Below are 7,135 nucleotides of genomic sequence, written 5' to 3' on the forward strand. Positions count from 1 at the left end.
ACACGAGGGAAAAATTACTACGTGTGACTTAGGGTGGGCTACGGATTTTCAGAGGCCACGGGCAGTGCGGTCGTGGATGAGAACTGCTGTCCCGGAAGGGAGGCTGCAGCCTGGACTCTATTCCCCCAGCCCCTCCTTTGACCTGGGAGTGTCCTTGGCCTTGTCCCCAGGGTCCGAGCCTCCTTCCTGTGACTCTTCCTGGCTGGGGCAGGGAGGCCTGGGACCTGCAGCGAGGACAGCAGCACTTGCTGATTTGTCCCCAGGCATCTGCACGGGGTTTTCCGGTTTGGGACAGTGTAACTTGGAGACACGGCAGTGCCTGTCGCTGGCGGACGAGAAAGATAACCATAGACGGAAGAACCTATGAAGAAGCCTAAGTGTTCTGTCCCGGGCCTAACTGCCGGGCGCCTTTATCCTCTAGGACTTCGTTAGTTTACATTTTTGTCCTTCAGAATGTGAGTTGGCCGTTTTGGCTAAGATTGAGCGCAAAGAGGTGCAGCGACCACGGCAAATGTAAAACCGGGAAACACTGCCTTTTACATGAACGCAGGCGAACTGGCTTTGGTGTGCAACATTGGCAATGTTTCGGTCTACAAGCAACAAGATCAACTGTTCTGGGCTGTGTGCGCGCGCAGGGGCGTCCTGGTTCTAGTGCGAGCACACCCACCAGTCCTGCCGCTTGCACACCAGCAGGTGACCGAGGCTGGGCAGGTCAACAACCTGCTGGAAACGGTCCTCCTGGGGAGGCTTCACTCGTCCTTGAGAAGGGGCCCTGGGCCTCCTGGCGGGATGACGGCCCTTGCCACTAACCCTCTCATCAAAGGGCTTTAACCTGCACATCTTCCCCTTATTCACGACGTGAAATTTATTCTTGAGAAACCACTGTGAACATTTCACACACGACTTGAAACCCCTGATAAAACACGTAGTGGCAAAACCACGATTAGGCACTACCAACTTGTCTAGGACTCGCTCTAGGACAAAACCCTATCTTCCCCCAGCTGCGTGGCCCGGGATGCCTCGGATCGGAGCCCAAGAGCCCACCGCCAGACATGGTGGAGGCGCCAGCGTCACCTAGCAGCCGGTGCCCACGCCCAACATGCAGGGCTGGGTGCAGCTGGGCGCAGCCGGCGTTCCCTGCGCCCGGGGTTGTTGGGAGGGTCCCCGGCGCCCTCCCGCCCCGGCCCCCAGCTCCCCTAGCGCTCGCGTCCCTAGCACCCCCAGCACGCCCGGCGCCCGCCCCCACAGCCCCCAGGGCCCCGTCGCCTCCGAGTAGCCTGACAGGTGCCCCTGCTGTCGCTTGGGGCACGTGACCACCAGCAGACGACCCGGCGAGCGCCGCCCAGCGCCCTCGGCAGGCGACGCTCCGGAAGACAACGGCGCGGGCGCCTCTGCGCCGTCGCCCCCGATTGGCCGCATCCGGGTCACGTGGCCGCGCCCCTCCTCTGGAGGGTGGAGGTCCCGGGTCCCAGCGCCGCCTCGGCGGTGGCTGGTGCAGGGGTGGCGTTGTCCCCCTCCCCCTCCCAGAAATGCACCTGCAGACCCCCGGGTGTTCGCAGCCTGCGCTGCTGGCGCCGGTTCGAGCCGAGCGTTCTTCCCTCGAAACAGCGGCCAACCGCGGTCAGAACGACCCGTTCGAGGTCAGAGTGTCCGTCTCCCGAGCGTCGGTCTGACCCAGAGGAGGTTCCTGGGCCACTGGGCTTCGAGCCCATCCTCACCGGGCTCACCCCCCACCCACCCACCCACCCACGCCGTCCCTACTCGGGGAGGGGCCCAGAGGGCGAGGGGAGGTGGTGCCGACCGACTGCAGCCCCGAGTGCGGCAATTAGCCCTTCTTCCTGGGGCTGGCGGGGGGGGGGGGGGGAGGGGGGCGGGCCGGGAGCCGAGGCCACACCCTGCACCTCCAAGTGCGGCCCGGGCCGCGGGCACTTAGCCCCCCCTCCTCCTCCGGGGTGCCCCGCCCGTCGAGGCCTCGCCCCGCACCTCCGACTGCAGTCGCCAGCCCCAGACGCCGCCCTCAGAAGAGCCGCAGGGCCCCCTCCCCCACACCCCCTCCGCGCTCCGCTGCGGGGAGTCCACCTGCTGCCCGCCGCAGCCTCCGGGGTGGGAAGCACACCCCTCGGGGGCCTGGGGTGGGAGGAGGAGGCCGGGAGCGCCCTTCCTTCCCTCTTCACCACACCCTGCTGCTGCTTCCGAATGAGCCTCTTAACGAACGGGCGGGTTCCAGGGCCGGCACCATCGGGAGAGCACAGGATGAGCCCGATGCGTCCTGTGTCGCTAGAAGGGAAGGAGGCGCTCACCAACCGATATGGGGTGTGCAAGGGCTCAGGAGCCAGCCCGGAGGAGCTCCCGGCGGCCCAGGCTGGAGCAATAATGAGCACAGAGGTAGTGCTGTTGGGTGATAACTGTTTTCGTAGCTGAACACCCACGAGTCCATAGCGCTATAAAGAAACAGCAGCCAAGTCGGCGAGGGAGAAGGGACGGCCCTTTCCTGTAGAAATATCACAAGAGGTGTAGTAGGGGTGGGGGAAGCCGGGGAGCGACTCGAGGCAGACGCCACCGTGGCGCCTCTGCCGTGGCGGTCACCGCGAGATCGGACGGTGCTAAGATCAGCGAGCAGAAGCGGTGATGAAGCGACGGCATGGTCCCTGATGTAGTAACGCGTTGAGAAAGGCCCAACATCACTTCTGTGGTTTTTCTCGCCAGGATCCTGGGAACAGGTCAGAGAAATACAGCAAGACATTGTTCAGCGGAACAGAGTGCTGTCCCAAAGGGCCACGCTCCCGGCAGATAAGGCAGTCCTCAGGAGCTGTCCCAGATCGGAGCTGTGTGAGGAGCATGACAGCCAAACGCGACGTGGGGCTCTGGACTGGCCCAGACCGGGAAGAGTACGTTAGTGGAAAACATGAAATCTGAATCAAGTCCAGAGGCAGTTGACAGTGTGCGCCACGGACTGAATATTCGTGTTTTCCCCCCCGAACTTGGCCTTTGAAACCTAATCCCCAGTGTGATGGTGTCTGGAGGCGGGACCTGTGGGAGGTGCTGAGGTCCTAAGAGTGGAGCCCTCCAGAATGTGACCCGCGCCCTCATAGAAGAGCCTAGAGAACCAGCGTGTCCCTTCTGCCACGCGAGGACGCCGAGAGAAGACAGCTGTCTCTGAACCAAGAGGCGGGCTTTCGCCAGGCACCAACCTGCCGAAGCCTTGGCTTTGGACTCCAGCCTCCAGGACCGTGGGAAGTACACGCTTGTCGTTCTGGCTCCCCAGCCTGTGTTATTTTGTTCCGGCGGCCCCACCAGACCGAGACAGTATTGCACCAGAATTAGCTACCTGGCTTTGATATTTATGCCATAGAGCTGTAAGGCGTTAACGGTGGGAAAAGCTGGGCAAAGCATTTGCGAATTGTCTGTGCTTTGTTTTGCTTTGTTTTGTTTGCCAGATTCAGGTGGGCCAGGGTGAATTCATCCTTCTCCTGGGCTGGGGGAGCAAGGGGAGTCCACGTCCGGGCTGCCCTCGTGTCCCGGAATGGGGCGAGCTGATGGGAAGCTCGGGTGGTTGCCCTTCATGGGCTCTCGGGTGCCCAACCTGCCTTTACCGGCTTGGCGAGTACGGATGTGTCCGGCAGGGACAAGCTCGGCAGATTGGAGAGCGACGAGGAGCCCAGGTTGGGGGGCTTATGGATGAGCAGGAGGAAGGTGGCAGGAGGCGAGCTTGGACAGATGGCCAGCGTGTCATGGGGGCCACATCAGGTGAGGTTAGAGAAGGAATCCTCACCCACCCCTTCACATCTCCCACCTCCATTTAGTACGGTTTGAGTATCCTTTTGGGTTTTTCTCAATTACCTGTGTAGCATTATGTCCTATTTCATACTTAAAGCTCTGTATCTGGTCCAGCAGCTTGGATGGTTTCTGCATCCTCTCCCACCACAGAAGAGAGGGATCCCACCCTCCCCTCGGCCTCCCATGCCTCCACCGCCTCCTGGCTCACGTCACCTTTGCTTTTGCCTGGACATTGTCCAGGCTGCTGCTTATCATTAGAAGAGATTGTGTTGCTTGTAGGCTGATGCCAAAGTCTAGAAGTCAATCAGCAATATTTTCCCTTTATGGCTGCTATATGAGTTTTATTTCTTGAACAACCTTTTGAACTAGCATTTCTCTCTTCATGCCCGATGGCCTTAAGGAAAATGATTACGTTCCATGAATAGCCCAAGATGTTGCCATAGTTTTCTTTGGGCCATATTTGCACAGCTCATGGCTACAGCTTTTCATTTTATTTACTGAGTTTCTGATTGCCTTTATTTTTTCTCATTTTCTAAAGAGCGTGCCTTCACCGTATCGTCAGTTGACACGGCCTCTCATGCTAGATCTTGCCCCAGATGCCCGCCTTTTCCCCTGGAGTGGTCAGTCCCAGAGCTCTCCAGCCTCTTTGCTGTCCAGGCCTGCTGCCCGGCCGTCACTGTGGACATCACCCCACGAGCCTCCGGACTGGCCCACTGCTCAGCTGGTCCCATGCTTCCCCTGTTCTCGGTGTCCTTGGTTCTCTGACATACGTTACAAGCAGGTCCTCAGAAAGGGGAGTCTTTGCGCGCTAAGAAGGCCTTTAACTTGCCGTCCTAGCGGACGTAGACTTGTGGATCCCAAGTCTCGCCTCAAATTGTGAAGGCACAGCTCTGTTAGTGTCTTGCTGTTGACAGTTTGATGACGCTTCCTTTGTAAGAGTCATGAGTTCAATTTCTGGATGCTTTTAACATCCTTCTTTATCCCTAATGTTCTGAAATTCCACAAGAGCAAGTCTAGACGGAATCTTTTCTTCATTTATTCTGCTCCGTGCAAGTGGGGCCCTTTTCTTAGTCTTCTCTGTCGTCTGGTGACAAGCGTCTGTGTGCATGATGTTGCACATGCTGAATGTGTCCCCCTGTCCCGGCACCTCACCTGTTCTCTTTCCTCTTCTAACTCCTTTTCTTTCTGGATCACTTGATGATCTATGTCCTGAGATAGATATTTGACTTTATCTTCTAACCTTCCTATTAACCATTTTATTTCTACCACTTACTTTTTAGGATTCCCTTTTATTTTTAATGAACTTTATTGATATTTGATTCACATACAATGAAACGGTCCCATTTTAAGTGTATGTTCTGATGAGTTTTTATGCCACTGTGTGAGTATCACCACCATCAAAATACGGTTACCTTGGGCCCCTTCCCAGTCACACCCCACCCCACACCCAGGCTCTGGGCACCCACCGTCAGATTCGCAGATTGGAGTTGTGTTTTCTAGACTGTCGTGGTCAGCATAATGAGACCCACGTCCTTGCATCTATCAGCACCTCACTGCATCTTGACTGCTAAGTAGCTCTCTGTTGTGTGGACATAACACAGTTTTTAGACTGTTCGTCGGGTGAGGGGTGTTGGGGTTTTTCCAGCTCACTTTTGAACGCTGCTCCTACGAACGTACAAGTGTACAAGCGTTTGTGTGGACAGGTTTTCATGTCGCCTGAGCAAATACCCAAGAGTAGAACAGCCACGCTGCATGGAAAACACGCGTCGAACTAGATAATAAACCGCTGAGCTGTTCTCCGAAGCAGTCGCCCGTCTGGTATTCCCAGCAGGAATGTGTGAGTTCCATTTTCCCTGCATTTTTTCCATCTCTTGGTGTGGTCAGAACTTTCTTGATCATTCCAGGTAACTCAGTTTCCTTGACGGGCCTCCCTGCTAAATAGAAAGGATGACGGGGCTTCATGTCCGAGGGTTCACCAGATGTCGGGCTTTTTCTGTGAGGTTCGGAAAGGAAGGAGCCGCTCGAGGCCTTACCAGATGCCAGACTGAGGAATGAATGACTTGGGAAGACCAGATCCCGAGCGCTCCCGAGTGCTTTGGGAGAAGAGCTAGCTGGCGTTCTGACCCGTTGCTGTGTGGCGGGCTTATGGAAGGAGGACTCATTCCAGCTTCAGGCCGTCCCTTGGTGCCAGCCCCACCTGCACCCTGCCCCAACCCCCCATACCTCTTCTGGGGGGGGAGCCTCCTCCTCCCACACCTCTGCCTGCCCCCTCCCACTGCACTAGTCTGTGAGTCACCTCCGTGAGGCCAGAGGTGACAGCGGAGGACATTGCCCCGCTCCTCTCTATCTCGCACTGAGGCCTGGATTTCCATTCGCAGACTGGCCGGATGTCCACACGCATGGCTCAGTAAAGAAGGCCAATTATGGAACAGCGTACATGGCATCCACTTATATAAAAATCTACGTGTACATAGACAAGTGACAGGATAGGCCTTAAAACATTTACAGTAGTTACTTCTGGGTGGTGGGGTTAAAGTTGCCTATACATTTTTTTTAAGTTTAACACACTTTCACATACTTTCTAGAAACTTCGGTTATGAGGACAGAAGTTGTATGGTGGCTAAAGGCGCGGGCTGCGGGGTCACTTGAGTCTGGATTTTCAAGTGTTACATCTGCCGCTTACTAGCAGCGAACCCTCGGCCTCAGTGTCCTCCCTGGCCATGAGAGCCGCTCCAAGGACCCCGTGAGGCTGCACGCGCAGAGCCCAGCAGAGGGCCGGGCCCACAGCGGGCAGGCTCCATCCAGGCTGGCTCTTATCCTACTATTATGTTAAGATAAAAAAAACAAACGGGGCCTGGGTGGCTCAGTCGGTTTGGGCGTCCGACTTGGGCTCAGGTCATGATCTCACGGTTCGTGGGTTCAACCCCTGCGTCGGGCTCTGTGCTGACAGCTCGGAACCTGGAGCCCACTTCCGATTCTGTGTCTCCCTCTCTCTGCCCCTCCCCTGCCTGCGCTCTCTCAAAAATAAACATTACAAAGTATTTCCTGGCATAATTTTTCCAAGGGTGTGTGTCCATGCAAACAAATAGGCCCAGGGTCCATTTGTTGTACAGAATCCATCCGCCTCATGTGGGTCAGTCCGCCCCCCCCACCGCCTCCCAGAACCCAGAGTCAGATACATCGTGTCCAGCAGAAGCATCATGTAACACGTATGCCTCTAAATTTTTCTAATGGCTGCGATAGGGGAAAAAAAGAAATGGAGGAAATTCATTTGGATAACATACTTTATTTCACCCAGACCCAGTATATAAAAAAATTATCTCACTAGTCAACCTAAAGTAGAATGAGTTATTTTACA

The 7,135-nt window shown here is 56.3% G+C and overlaps 1 long non-coding RNA gene across 1 annotated transcript; it reads left to right on the forward strand.

Moving 5' to 3' along the window:
- Positions 1-728: 728 nt before the first annotated feature.
- LOC131501232 (uncharacterized) lies at positions 729-7,135 on the forward strand. The gene is made up of 2 exons (XR_009256697.1): positions 729-1,640; positions 2,707-7,135. It is a non-coding gene; the product is annotated as an uncharacterized LOC131501232 (long non-coding RNA).

This window comes from Neofelis nebulosa, chromosome 18 (genome assembly GCF_028018385.1).
Source record: "Neofelis nebulosa isolate mNeoNeb1 chromosome 18, mNeoNeb1.pri, whole genome shotgun sequence".
In the NCBI taxonomy this organism is placed as follows: domain Eukaryota; kingdom Metazoa; phylum Chordata; class Mammalia; order Carnivora; family Felidae; genus Neofelis; species Neofelis nebulosa.